The sequence below is a fragment of the Lissotriton helveticus genome, chromosome 1_1 (genome assembly GCF_964261635.1).
Source record: "Lissotriton helveticus chromosome 1_1, aLisHel1.1, whole genome shotgun sequence".
In the NCBI taxonomy this organism is placed as follows: domain Eukaryota; kingdom Metazoa; phylum Chordata; class Amphibia; order Caudata; family Salamandridae; genus Lissotriton; species Lissotriton helveticus.
The window spans coordinates 1,554,177,636-1,554,191,226 of record NC_136057.1 but is presented as its reverse complement, the minus strand read 5'-3'; positions in this window follow the sequence as shown (position 1 = coordinate 1,554,191,226).

The window sequence follows — 13,591 nt, the reverse complement described above, 5'->3', positions numbered from 1 at the left end:
GTGTAGCATGAACAGTCAGGAGGTCTTGACTCAAAACAGCAATCACCTGACAAGGGGCATAGCCGGAATGACCGGTGTGCTAGAGGCTCTATTTAATGCTCAAACTGCACAAACTGCTGCTATTGACGTGCCGGAGAGTGAAGGTAGCACCAGTAAGAGCAGCATGGCAAGCCCCCTTGTTATAGAGACAAGGAGGAGCAGCAGGCAACAAGGTGAGGCTACAGGCCAAACGCCCAGTGAACAGAGTGAGCCACATACATCTGGCAGTGCAAAGCGTGGCCGCAAATCAACAGTTAATAGTATGGGCCACTGCCATTGGACATACAATTTAGAAATTAGAAAGTTTGTGTTGCACATTTGTGCCTTTCAAACCTGCGTAGTGACAATATACAACTACGGTGGGTGCATTCAACACCTGTCTGTGTGTGTTTACTCACTGTGAGCATTGCAGTGAAATGCTTACTGGTGCACTTTTGTTCTTGAACATACCTAGATATATGATTAAACAAATTTCCGTGCTTTCAACATAGGTCTCAGTCTCATCACTCACTCAGAAATAGTTGCGTGTAATCTCCTCACGTCTGTATCTGCCATCACTTGGTGATGACACTCCAGCAGGTTGTGTTTCAGGCACAGCAATGTCGTCGGCATGATCCTCATAGTCTGACAACTCCACCTCAGTACCATTCTTCACAGCAAGGTTGTGCAACATAGCACAGGCAGCAATGATCTTACAGCAGGTGATGGGGTATACTGCCTTGCACCTCCGCTCTTGTGAAAGCATCTGAACCTGCTTTTCCAGATACCAAAGGTCCGCTCCATGACATTCCTTGTGCTCTTGTCGGCCCGGTTATATCTCCTTTGGCTGGGTGTTGAGGGGTTGAGGTAGCGGTGAGGATGAATGAGCGGAGGGCATATGCACTGTCTCCTAAAAGGAAATGGGAATACATTACTCACATACATACATATACTTCTTACTGCAATAGGTGTTATGGGGTCGGACACTGTGTCTTACCTAGGAGGTATCCTTCACCAAATTCCCCTGCAGTCAGCCATGCATAGATGCCGCTGTTTTGAAATATATAGGAGTCGTGGGAACTCCCAGGGAATTTTGCCACAAGGTCAGTGATGGCGCACTTTGCATTGCAAATCACCTGCACATTGATGGTGTGGGTGGACTTCCTATTCCTGTATATATATTCGGTGGCAGCAGGGGGACAAATGGGAATGTGCGTGCCATCTATGCAGCCAATTATATTGGGGAATTGAGCCATCTGGTAAAAGTCAGATTTTGTTTGGACCAGTTCAGCATGGGTTGCAGGAAAAGATATGTAATGCTCCATCCTCTGTAACATGGTGTCAAGGAATTTGTGGAAAAACCTTGACAGGCTGCTCTGGGTCACCCCACCTACCGCAGCAACCACGCTCTGGTAGCTCCCAGACGCAAGCAGGTGTAGGCTGCACAGCACCTGCGCGTGGGGTGGAATAGCGTGTGCCCTTGGGGTAGTGTGCTCCAACAGTGGTTGGAGGTCCCTGATGAGGTCCAAGATGGTGTCTGGGGCCAACCTGTACCTCTGTCGTATCTCTGCCTCTGTGAGCATGAACAAGGTGACCCTCTGTCTGTAGACCTGCTCCTCTCTCAGCCATTCCCTCTCTCCTTCCTCCTGTAGCCGTAGCCGTCTTGCAATGACATAAAATGCCGCCATTGTGCAAAAAGAATTGCATTTTGGGTCCTTTTTTATAGGCTGCACCTGGTTACCACCTGATTTCAATCCATGGTAAATACCGACTCTTAAATACCGAATTTCAAGCAAATTCGGTATTTAAGACCTTACCTACATCTCAATATTCAATTTTACCACTTCTTATTAACAGAATCGGTATTATACCGATTCAGTAAATTTACCGATTCGGTAAATTTAACGATTCGCAAACCGTTGCGATTCGGTAAATTTACCGATTCGGTATTTTACCGATTCGGTAACTATACCGATTCGGTAAATTTACTGAATCGGACGATTTTCGGTCTCCTACATCCCGAATGCTCAATACCGGTCGGTAACGGCTGACAATACCGATTTTTGGCCGTTACCGACCGGTAAAGGGCTACCTACATCTGGCCCCTAGTTTTTGGGTGACAATTTTTTATTTTTTTTCACTTGCACACATTTGAGCTGCTTGTTGTTCTTGAACTCTGCATTTCAAAATTTGCCCCTTATCTTATCTTATCTGTGCTCGGATCAAGGGAGGGTGTCATATAGATATGATTTGCCTTCATACGGTGTTAAGTTAGCATGTGCTTATTTGGAGTTTAAACGCCATTTTACCTTTCTGCTGCTTCTGCACACGGCACATATTGTTATTAGAGCTTTGAGCCCAGTAGAATATTTTGCTTCACACGAGAATAATATGATTTGCTATTTGTATCAGCTTTGCTGGGTAAGCTATGTCTGTACAGTGAGTACCAAGGCCTTCAAGGTTAGTTCAACACAGTGGTTGTTGTGAGGTCTGATCTTCGCACGTTCTAGACATAGCATACATGCAGCTGCGGCCAATTCTGGCTTTAGGCGCGTTTAATATTGTACTGCACAGAGCACACACACACACTTGATGATGCTTCGCATGCAGAGAGCTGGTGGAAGATGATGTGATCCCTTTCTACTAAGGTCAGAGGTATGGGGCCGCCCTTCTAAAACCCAAAGAGACCTTCTTTAGATATAATATAATATACTAGCAAGGGAGGGTAAGATTTAGGTGCCATTTAGCCTTCTTCCCTCTAGCATTTTAACATGCTTTCTTCCTTTCTATTCTATGGACAAGTAACTATGCTGATTACTTTGTTTCTTATAATATTGTGGAGACGTACTGAAGGGGGCGGGAACGACCCGTAGAAGAGAAGGTGCTCCACTCAGAGGGTTAGATATAGAGTAGCGCTTTATTCTGCATACCAAAAGTCTAACAGAAACAACAGGGCTCTCGGGGTTCCGAGATAACACAAAAAGGTCCACAGTTCTGGATGGTTATGGCTTCCTGGTCCGGCTGGTGTGGATCGTTTTACAGCAGGGGTCAACGTCTCAACCACTGAAGGTATCCGGCTCCAAAGGCACTCGAAATAAGGAAAGAAGAAAGCCGGAGTTACTGGCGCCGCCAGACAACTGAATAGGAAGGAAGAGGAAGCAGGGAGTGAGGGGGATCACCAGGGACCGCTACCACAGTGATGAAACAGAACCTGCAAGCGTTTGTGTGCATACAACGGGGGGGGGTGCGAAAAACGCCTCACACATGTACACACGTCCCGTGACCACCCTCCACCCCTACGCGTTCCCTCCCTGTGAGAAGGCCAGTCCCCTTAACCCGCCCCGTACCTTGTGGAGCCACACTTCTCCTCCTGAAGTGTGGCGTGCGGAGCGTGGTCTCGTTGGCCTCCCGGCTTTCTCTCTTCTCGGGGCGAACCGGCTTCCAAGTCCTCTTTCCTGGCTTCCTGGGACGGTACCGCTTCCACGTTCTCTCTCCTTGGGGCACCGTAGTCTTCACGAGGCTCTCTGGACGTCTCCTGCTCTCCTGATCCGCTCGCCGCGTTCTCTTCCGGGTCTCGCACTATGAGCGCCAGCGTTGTTCCTGATTGGAGGGAGGGTGCTGACGGCAGCGGCAGAGTTCACTCCTCCAGGAAGGCCCACGCCGCCTTAAAGGGACCGTGTCCGATCTGTGGCTGGGGCGGAAAGGAATACGGGTTAATGTCGTCACCGGACCCGTGGCAGGCAGGGACCCCCTGACAAATATGTTTGCTTGTATTAGCTAAGATACTGCACTTGAGAACACTGCATTAGAAATAAACATTTCAAACATGCACGTGTCTTCATTACTCCTCGTTCTGGATTGATATGTTGGTATAACGAAAGAGTGTTCATGTGTTCCACGTTACCTGAGGTGTTCTAAGTCCATGTTCTGGGTTGTCTAAACATTGGAAGTTTGTAAGAACCAATGAGACACTGATTGCTAGTCTGGTGGGGGATTTTGGGTACTAAGGTGAGTTTTGGTACACCCTAATTCACTGAGGTTCCAAGTCTCTATGCACAGTTCTGTGTGAGAGCAGGATCCCTGCGAAAATACATCCTTCCTCCCACTCACCTATTCATACTTTTACTTCATACATCTACTTGTTCATCCTTCTATCTCATTTCCATAACTCATCTTTCTTGTGGTAATTATGAGCTTTTGTTTGCGAAATTCAAATAAAAGAAACCTGTGAAAAAGTTCACCACCACTGTTGGGGCTAAAGCAGAGGCTTCACGATGCCCCTACTTGAAGGTGCAACAAGGAATTACCAATGTTAACCTATGGGAGCAGCTGGCCTCATAGTAGTGAAAAACTAAATGGGCTGCTTGTCACTACCAGGACATGTTAAGAAACTAAGTACAAGCCCTACCTTTTTCTTACATAGCACGCTGCCCTTGGGGTTACTTAGGGCCTACCTTTGGGGTGACTTATCTGTAGAAAAAGGGGTGTTTAAAGCTTAGCAAATGCCAAATCGAAGCGGCAGTAAATGGCACACACAGGCCCTGCAATGGCAGGCCTAAGACAGGTTTGAAAGGCTACTTGTGTGTGTGGCAAAACTACTGCTGCAGGCCCACTATTAACAGTTGATATACAGGCCCTGGGTTTATAGCATTCCACTTTACAAGGGACTTACCAGTAAATCAAAAATGTCAATCAGGTATACAGCACTACCATCATGTTTAGTGAGAAGCACATGCATGTTAGTAATGGTTAGCAGTAATAAAGTGCTCAGAGTCTTAATGTTAAGAAAAGGAATCAGCAAAAACAGAAGGTAAAAGGCAAATAGTCTGAGGAAAGACGACACTAAGGATGACAGGCCTAACACATACCATTAAATTGCATTCTATAAGCAATTAAATAGCTATAGAAGGAGTTATGTCAGTGTGTAACAGGCAGGGTAAATCTGCCACTTTGGATGTATAAGTGCATTTAAAGGTTAGTCTATGGATGAGTCACCTGCTGGCTGTGTTAGTGGGTGTTGGGGTATGTAACTGGGTATGCAACTGGCTCAATTTCTGCTGGATACATGTATTCTGTGTGTGACTGAATGTGTAAGTACCTTTGTTGCTGTCTGGCTGGCTGTGTTATTGGCTCTACTCTTTTTGCATAGGTATGTGAGGTGCAGTATGGGTGGCAGACAAGAAGTATGACTGGGCTTATGGATCCAGAAGTGAGTGTTTAACTCGCTGAAACTTTAAAGTACATGCCTTATCTTTTAGGCACATAGCACCTAGCAATTTGGACTACCTACGGCCTACCTAATGGTTGACTTATATGTAGAAAGAATGGGAGGTTAAGGCTTGGGAAGAGGTTTTAAATTCCAAGTCGGCCTCGCTGAAAATCTGCACACATAGGCTCTGCAGTAGCAGACACAAGACCCAAGACATGTTTAAAAGACTACTTGTCAAGAAGGGTGACTAGGGCTGTCAGTACTTGAGTATATATCTGAGTGACTGTATCAGACCCTCTGTGGGTGTGTCACTTGATGTATAATTACTTATGTCGCTATATGAATGGCTCTCTTAGTAACTCTATGGGTTTGTAAATGTGTATGTAAATGTCTGTATGGATTGCTTACTGGCTGACTTAGTTTGTGTTAGGGTATGTAACTTGGTGTGCAACTGGCTCTGTTACTGCTGGATACATAAGTGATATGTGGATGTGTAGGTGAATGTGTAAGTCCCTCTGTCGCTTTCTGACTGGGTGTGTTAGGGGGACTCTATATTTTTTGTACATAGGTATGTGCATCATAGTATGGGTGGGTGACTGGATGTATAACTTGGCATATGGGTCTATAGGTGCACATGTAACTAACTGAAACTGTAAAGTACGTCTTACCTTTTAGGCACATTTCATCCTGTTCTATGGCCAAACTGTGGCCTACATTAGGATTTACTTATATGTAGTAGATGGGGAGTTTCGAGCTTGGAAAGAGGTTTTAAATGCATAGTCGGCCTGACAGTAAAACTGCATGCACAGGCTCTGCAGTAGCAGGCCCACGACCTGTTTAAAAGGCTACTTGTGTGGGTTGACCTGGTAGTGGCAGTTCTTCAGTACATATCTGAGGGAGTGTATCAGTCCCTCTGTGGGTATGTCATAGGATATGCAAGTAACTATGTCAGCATATGACAGCATGTTAGTATCTCTGAAGTCTGTATGTGTCAATATAAGAGTCTGTATGGATTGCTTACTGGATTTGTTAGCGAGAGTTGGGGTATGTAACTGTGTGTGAAAATGACTCTTTAACTGCTGGATACATAAGTACTGATTGAGTGTGTGAGTGAATGCGTACGTATCTCTGTCACTGACTGACTGGGTATGTGAGTGACTGTATGCTTTTGACAATAGGTACATAAGTCGCATAATGAGCAGGAGACTGGATGTTTAACTGGACAAAAGGGTGTTTAATTGCACATGTAGCTCAGTGAAATTTAAAAGCACATGTTTATCTTTGAAGCACATAGCACCATGCCATATTGGCTACCTATGCCCAACCTTAGTGGTGACATATGTAACAGAAGGGGAGTGTAAGGCTTGGCAAAGGGTTTTAAATGCAAAGTTGTCCTGGCAGTAAACCTGCACACACAGGCTCTGCAGTAGCAGGCCCGAGACATGCTTAAAGGGCTACTTGTCTGGACGGGGGAATTGGGTAGTGTCAGGACTTTGAGTACATATTTGAGAGCCTGTATACGATCCTCTGCAGGTGTACCAATGGATGTGTCAGTAACTATGTCGCTATCTGATTGGTTCACTTAGTAACTCTATTGGTCTGTAATTGAGTATATAAATGGCTGTATGGACTTCTCACTAACTGTCTCAGTATTGGGGTATGTAACTCCGTGTGTAACTAGCTTAGTTACTCATGGATACATAAGTGCAATATTGAGTTGTCTGTCAGTAAATGTGAAAGTGACTATGTAGTTGTCTGACTGGGTGTGTTAGTGGCTCTATGTTTTTGTACATAGGTATGTGAGTTGTAGTATGGGTGAGACACTAGGTGTATTACTGGGTGCACGGGTCTATAAGTGAGCATGTAGCTCACTGAAACTTCAAAGTACATGCCTTACACCTTTTTAGCACACAGCACCCTGCCCTATTGCCTGCCTACAGCCTACCTTAGGTGTGGCTTATCTGCAATGAAAGGGGAGTTTATGGCCTGGCAAGGGGTTTAAAATGCTGAGTCAGTGTGGCAGTAAAACTTCACACGCAGGCTCTGCAATAGAAGGCCAGCGACATATTTAAAGGGCCTACGTCTCTGTGTGGGTGTCTTGGTAGTGTCAGTTCTTCAGTACATATCTGAATGAGTATATCAGTCCCACTACAGGTGTGTCACTGGATATGTAGATATCTATGTTAGTATATGACTAGCTCTATTAAAAACTCTATTGGTCTGCAAATCTGTATGTAAGTTGCTGTATGAATTGCCTACTGGTTGTTTTAGTGACTGTCAGGGTATGTAACTCTCTGTACAACTAGCTTAGTTACTGCTGCATACATAAGTGCTAAGTGGGTATGTGAGTAAATGTACAATGTACAAGTGCCTCTGTCGCTGTCTGACTGGGTGTATTAGTGGCTCTATGCCTTGTACATAGGTATGTGAGTTGCAGAGTAGGTGGGACACTGGAGGTATGACAGGGCATATGGATCTGTAAGTGCGCATGAAACTTACTGAAACTTCAAAGTGTGTGTCTTAACTTTTAAGCACATAGCACCCTGTCCTATGGCCTACCTATGATCTTTCTTAGGGGTGACAAATATTCATTAGATGGGCAGTTTACGCTTCGCAAAGGGTTTAAAATGCCAAGTCAACATGGCAGTAAAACTGCACACACAGACTCTGCAGTACCATGCCTGAGACATGTTTAAAGGGCTACTTGCCTGAATGGGTGACTAGGAGTATCAGTACTCGAGTGCATATCTGAGTGTCTCTATCAGATCCTCTGTGGATGTGTCACTGGATGTGTAAGTAACTATGGGGCATAATTACAAGCCCATATCGCCAACACAACGTCACTTTAGTGACATTGTGGTGGCGATAGGAACTTCGCCCTATTTACAAGGCAGAGTTAAGCCCCTTAACTTGGCTTAACGCTGCCTTGTAAATAAGGCCTCCTTTCATGCTACACTTAGCGTGAAAGAGGCAGACAATGGGTGTTGTGGTGGGTGTTTCACTGCAACATCCATTGATTTTGACTCTGCTCCCTATTTACAAGATCGCAGTAAAAATGGGGCAGCACCAAAAATAAGACCAGCAAAAACCTGGTCTTAAACAGGTCGAAACAAGGAGAAATGCTTTCTTTTTCCTCGTTTTTCCTGTTTCCATGTGTCCTGCATTGTGCAGCACACACAGAAATAGCAAAACACCCTCTTCCTGCGCATAAACAATCATTAAACAAAATACTGTTTTACAACTTCAGTGTGTGCTGCATTAAGCAGCACACATAGAAGTTACAAAACATCATTTAAAGATTGTTTATGTGCAGGAAGGGGGATCTTCCTGCACATGAACAATCTTCCCTTCAACACAGGCACCCTTGCACTATGGTGCAAGGGTACCTGCATTAGCGCTAGGCAGCTAAAGTTAGTGCCAGCGCAGGGGAAAATGCAGGGCTTCACCATATTCTAGTAAATATGGTGCAGCTCCTCGTTTCTAAAGTGATGAAGCCTTGTTGGGTTAATGACACGCTTCGCCAATTTATTATACATATGTCCCTCTGTCGCTATGTGACTGGCTCTCTAGTAACTCTATGGGTCTGTAAATGTTTACATAAATGGCTCCATGGAGTGCTTACTGGTTATGATAGTATTTTTGTTTGGGGTATGTAGCTGTGTGTGCAACTGCCTTAGTTACTACTGGATACATACACGGTGTGAGTGTGTGAATGTATGTGTAAGTGCCTCTGTAATTCTCCCACTTGGTGTGTGAATGGCTGTATGGTTTTGTAAATAGGTATGGGAGTAGCTGTGTGGGCGGGTGAATGGGTGTATACATGTGAAAGTGCATGTGTAACTGACTGAGTACTGGGCACTTGTATGCCTGCACAGGTGTTTGAGTGGGTATGCTAGTGCCGTTTTGATTGTGTAAATAATTAGATAAGTGCATGTACAGGTGAGTAAATGGGTGTGTGAATGGTTTTATATGTGTGCGACAGAGTGCGTCACTGTCTCTATATGTGAGTGGTGGTGGGTACATAATTGCTTTTATGGGAATTTAAGTGCCTGCCTGACTGTGTGAGTGGGTGAAAATTACATACTATTACATTTCTTACTATATGCAAACATCCACATGTATTTGTAAATACATTCATTTATACTGGCTAAAGGAAATTACTATATTTTCAGTATACCAATTCCACTTTTTCCTTTCCTACTCACTCTATTTTTGGCTAATCTTCTCATCTAAACTACCTTCTGTTTGGCCTTCTAGTATAGTGTTTTCTTTCATCTTACATACACTCACAAAATTGTATCTAAATATACTTTTTATACCACGTTCTAATTAATATACCTATAGAAGCATTATCCTGTTCTTCAACTTTAAATCATAATTCTGTTAGCATCTATATTCTTTGGTAATCTCTAGTCAGACCTATGGCAATCCACCTCCACTCTCAGTACAAAAGCGGCTAAAATGACTATCCTTCACAAGATGCTCTTAATACTCCTGTAGTTAACAAACCACAGGCTTGTTTTATTTTTTATTTTTGATATACCACTTCCAAATAGTCAGTATTTTTTAACCCTTTCCATGTTTCCTCGAATGAAGCCCAATTTGGGTGGTTTTTTTGGAAATATGTGGATCACTCAGGCTACTCAGCGCACCCCCTGTTTAAATTCATAGTAGACCAGTGGATCCAAATTGAGGCCAGTAGAAGCCTTTAACAATCTACTATTAATTATTTGCTTTTTTGCTTTAATTTCTATAAACTACTCATTTAAAAGCCAACTACTCCCTAATTACCAATGTTTCCATACCACTCTGAATTTCACAGTGCAGCCGTTTTTATTCCCCTTCCCCATACTCTGTTAGCTCCATGTCCATGATGACCATGTTAGCAGCACTCTCTACCTACCACGAGGTCAAAAGTACACATTAATTTCTTAAAGCAGCATACCAGCTTCAAATTAAACGGTATCAGGTGTGGTTGACTGGCTGCAATTTCAAGAATATCGCTAGCAATATAGGTTTTAAAAAAATGTTCAAAACCAGTCACAGATGTAGTAACTTTTTTCTTCCAATCCCTACCTCATGTTAGTTCCATTAACAACTCCACCATCCAATCAAATATGTTCTTGTATGTTTAACTTGCTGTCCTTCATTTTCGATCTCTTTCATTTTCCAAACTGCCTCATTCTACTGCAGCCTTCTCCTCTGTGCTACTTCTCCTTTCCTCTAAAATGGTGATAGTACAGATTATGGATCATATCGTAGTGTTTTGAGCATCGCAGATCCCAAACCAAAAGCACACATTCAACACGAAATAGCAACAGGTTTTCCTCAAACAAAACCCTTTATATAAAACAGCAATGCATTTAATTAATACAGTAGGCACATAACTGGCTACATGGATATCTAAGAGAATTTGGGAGTGCTTCTACAGCTCTGTGAAAAGGTGTGTCAGTGGTTTTGATGTGTGAGTGGGTGTATAAGAGGCTTTATGATCTGTAACTAGATGTGCCAGTGATGGTATGGGTCGCTGAGTGAGTTTATGAGTCAGTGACTGTGAGTGAGTAGGTGTTTGGCTGTGTGAGTAGGTGTGTCATGGATTACATAGGTGTGTGAGTGCTTCTGTGTGTAACTGGGTGTATCAATGGCTGTGTGAGTTGTAATATGGGTATATGAATCACTGTGCGAGTGGCTGTATAGGTGTGTGAGTGGTGCTGTGGGTATGCAAGTAGGTATGTGAGTGGTGCTATGGGTCTGGGAGACGATGTGTGACTGTATGTGTGGATCTGTGAGTGAGTGAGTGAGTGTGTGGGTCTGTGAGTGGGTGAGTGAGTCTGCAAGTGGGTATCTCAGTGTCTGTGTGGGTCTGTGAGGGGGTGTCTAAGTGTCTGCCTGGGTGTGGCAGTACCAGTATGGGACTGTGAGTAAGTCTGTAAGTATATGAGTGGGTATGTGAGTGGGCGTGTGAGTTCCTGTGTGGGTATGTCACTCTGAGTGTGAATGCCTGAGTGGGTTTGTGAATTGGTCTGTGAGTGTCTGTATGGGTCTGTGTAGGTGTGTGAGTGTCTGAGTGCATTTGTGAGTGGGTGTCTGTGTGGGTATATCAAATTACTGTAAGGTACTACACAAACACAACTCCTATCCCACTGCTGACACCAGTGTTAGAAATTGATGTATCTGGTTGGCAGATTATAAACCCTGTCCAAGCAGAAGCCGCAATCCTAGTCAAGGTAAGTCACATACACAACCTAAATCAGCCTATGCTCTCCCCTGGTAGCTTGGCACTGAGCAGTCAGGCTTAACTTAAGAGGCAATGTGTATTTATGCAACACATCAAACAGTAAAACAGTGAAACCACCTCACAAAAAGATTCCTCACCAAGTTAGAAAATGAGACCTTAATTTAATAAATAAAACAAGACTAAAACAACAAAAATTCAATAAGTAAAAGTTGAGATATGAAGTTTTAATAAATAAAAGAATAAAGGAAAAAATTAGCACTTAGAAGCAATAATCACCAATGTAGAATATCTGACCACCCCTGAATGGGACAAAATTCCAAATTTTAGGCTGACCATGATGGAGTGTGAGCCAAATACAGGGCCCACGCGACCTGCTGACCAAAAGTATCTTGATCCTTGTTGCAACACGGGTGATGCACCGATTCCGAAGAAGATGCACCAGTTCCTAGATGTGTTGGTTTTGAAGCAGATATGCAGGGTTTCTCCACACAGTTAAAGGGATGGTAGTGGTGAGGTGGTTTTGATGTGGTGGTTCTGATGGTGATGTGCTGATTCCATGTGCGAAGCACTGGTCTGTCCCCACAACCACGACGATGAACCGGTTCTGCTCTTGCAGAAAAGAATGTGTTGGTTCCACTGGAGCAAGCACCTGTGGCCACTTCCAATGGGATAGGCGGAGAAGCACGGTGAAACACTTTGATATCCCTGAGTCCTAGAACAGTAGAATAGTCAACTATTCCTTAGAGTCACTCTGAGCTTTAGTGATGATGGTCCAGACTTTACCCAGTCAGAGAGAGCAGCAGGCAGTAAGACAACACAGCAAGTCCGCAGACTTACAGAGTGGCAGTCCTTAAGCACAGCAATCCTTCTTTCTTGCAGAGTGGATTCATGTCCAGAAGTGTACTAAATTGGCAGGGTCAGAGGTCTAGTACTATACCAGGTTGTGCCTCTGCTTTGCTCGGGTAATTTGGGGGACAATATTGACCAGACAGCATTATTCCAGGTGGTGCTGACTGTAGCTGCCACATCCACCGCTTGCACTCTCAAGCGCCATCTCATTCCTGCAGCTCGAGAAAACTCTGCTTTGCTTAGTGCCGCTGGGGTACTCCATTGCCCAGATAGTATTGCACAAGGAGGCACTCACTGCACCTGCTACATCCACTGCTTGTGCTCTTAAGTGCCATTTCTTTCCTTTAGCAAAAGACGCGCATGGGTCCTGCACCCGTCGGAGCACGGAGAAGGCTGGGCAACCCGCCTTAGATTCCCGCAAAGGTACTGTGATCTTATTTCACACTTTCCTGTACTGCTCATTAAACCAGGTCTGATTGGCCTCATATTGAATTCATTCTTCTATTCAGAGAGATATGTTATGAACAACTTCTGGTTTTAGCAGCATTTTCAAACAGCAATTGAGTTGAATTCCTTAAGTATTCGTCTTAACTTTGAATACATTGAGTTTTAAACTGTGTTGTCCGCTTGCTACTCCAGCGATCATTTTAATTGATAATATATATATATATATATATATTTGCTTCTAGCTTCAGTGACATTTGAAAAATGTATACAATATTTGACAGACAATAAACTGTTCAGCTTACTCTTAGTATTTTCATATTTGTGTGGATTCATCATGGAGGGCACAGTTAAATTGGGGGGGTCAAAAAAGTGTTCCCTTACTAATAACTGTGATACCATTTTGTGAATCCTCATGAAAATTGGCAGACAAATGTGGTATATTTAGTTTTCTGTTTCTTTTTAAAGTTACAGGAAGATCAAGAAAGGACAAGCAAATTTAAAGTGATGGAGGTCAAAACATGTTTGCTATACTAAAAACTTTAGTGCCTTATCACAGATCTGCATGAAATGTGGCTGTTCTTATGTTTAGCTTATATCTTGATATATTGAGGTTCAAGCAAATCCAACAATGAGGAGCAGAGTTAAAAGTGTTCATATGCTATTAACATTGGGACTGGTGCTGTAGTGTGACTGGGCCCAAGGGAAAAAAGTCTTCCTTTCTTCCTGTCAAATACGATACCACTTTCTTGGTCCTCTGATGGACCTTGTTCTGTGCCGAGAGGGGTTGGATATAACGGTCCCAATAGTCATCCAATGAGGACCAAGAATTG